The 1,839-nt window shown below is 30.3% G+C and overlaps 1 long non-coding RNA gene across 1 annotated transcript; it reads right to left on the reverse strand.

Moving 5' to 3' along the window:
• Positions 1 to 1,007: 1,007 nt before the first annotated feature.
• LOC129947830 (uncharacterized) lies at positions 1,008 to 1,529 on the reverse strand. Its single transcript, XR_008781770.1, has 2 exons — positions 1,355 to 1,529; positions 1,008 to 1,297 (listed from the first exon to the last, which is right to left on the reverse strand). It is a non-coding gene; the product is annotated as an uncharacterized LOC129947830 (long non-coding RNA).
• Positions 1,530 to 1,839: the final 310 nt, after the last annotated feature.

Here is a 1,839-nt window from a genome sequence, read left to right on the forward strand (position 1 = left end):
ATCCGGCTCACGTTAGGCGTTTTTTAAAATTTTTTTAAGACTAAAAAAAACAGTCGTCCATATATAAAATTATTGGTCAAAAAACGAAAATTCGATTTTTCTCAAAAAACGACCGATATAATTTTTTGTAAACTTTCTGTACATTTTTTGTATTAGTTGGCTTTTTTCAATAAAAAAAAAATTGTATTGTTTCAAAACTGCACCGTTATTTTGTTCTATTTTTTTTTCAGTAAAGATTTCAATATGTTTTTTTTACAAAATGTCATTCTTTTATTTTTGATCTTGTTTGTAAATATTAACTTTTTTTTCGAAGTTTGATATCTCGAAAATAAGTCGTAATTTTTTTTATTAAATTTAAATTTTTTAGTGTATAGTTAGCTCTAAATATCTGTATACTAAAGAAATTTGTAAGCAAAAATTGAAGAATTTCATACATTCAAAATTAATTTAAAAAAGCGTTCTAACGATTTTCGAACACAAATTTTAAAAAAATTGAGTTTTTTGAGAAATCAAATAATAATAAATAAAAATAATTATTAACTTTTTTGCAGGTACATTTTTAAATCTTAAATTCAGGAAATATTTTTAAACAGACTTTCGAGGCATGAGCAAGTTCGTACCATCCAGTCGTGTATTTTATTTTATTATTACATTCAAACCATATAAAACAACCATCGCGAAACCTCTTGCTGTTAAAAAACACCCTTTTTATAAATAATTTAAAAAGTAAAAGGTAATTGCCAAACTCTCTATGTTTTGAAACTAGATGTACAATTATTGTTCATATGTCTTTTATTATAATTTTCATTTGACACCAATGTCAACGTTGGACAATTTTAGCTTATTTATGGTCAATAAAATGAATAGCCTTTTATTTTTCGTGGGTCCGTCAATTAAGTGTGAATTTATTATGAAACCTTAACGGCACATTTTTGACATCATTGGTGCTTGCTTAAAAATTATTATTTATTACCAAAGTGAAAAACATAATAAGAACAAATTCCAAGTTTTTTCGCATTCAAATTCATTTTTATTTTTAACCAGCAATTTTTGTCATTACAAAAGGATTCCCATAATATTCAATCATTATTCATCCTTACAGAGAATATGGAATTGATCTGTAACCTCCGATGTAGTTGTATGGATAGGGAGCAGCATAGACATGGGATCCATAGAAGGCCTGTGACGGGGATACATATTCGGTTGGCAACAATGAGCCAGCACTATAGGTCACTACTGGGCTAAGTGGGAGAATTGGTGTGGCAGCAGCAAATGCCATGACGAGAGCAAAAATCAACTGAAATTGTTGATTGTAAAATTATTAAAAATATTAAAATAATAAAAATGTACTTACATATTTGAACATTTTTAATTTGTTGTTGTTAAATTGAGATACGTCCTCGAGAAGCACAAGCAAACGATTGACATAGAAGTAGACCGAGTGGGCAGCCTTTTATAGGCCCATGAATGGCTTCTTCGTAAACGTAAAGGGTTTTGCTGATGATGGCGAAGGTGATGTAGCGACTTGAAGTTCTCAACGTTTATTCCTAGTTCAAGGTTTGTTTTCTAGCCACAAATGGTTGGATGTACTGTACAGGTACACAAATAACCAGTTCCTTGGGGACTTTGCCCTTGAAATAAAATGCTTCTTCCTTTGTTTAAACATATTCTTCAAGGGCTTAGGGCAAGTACCTTGAGGTGGCTTTGGCTAAGTCTTATATTATTGGTAAGGTTGTAATGTAATGTGATGTGATGTGTTGATGATGCAGCTCGTCCGTTTTTTTTTATTTTATTCTGGAAGGTGTACGTACACATCATGTGCACAATGCGTGAAGAAAA

This window comes from Eupeodes corollae, chromosome 2 (genome assembly GCF_945859685.1).
Source record: "Eupeodes corollae chromosome 2, idEupCoro1.1, whole genome shotgun sequence".
NCBI classification, from domain to species: Eukaryota; Metazoa; Arthropoda; class Insecta; order Diptera; family Syrphidae; genus Eupeodes; species Eupeodes corollae.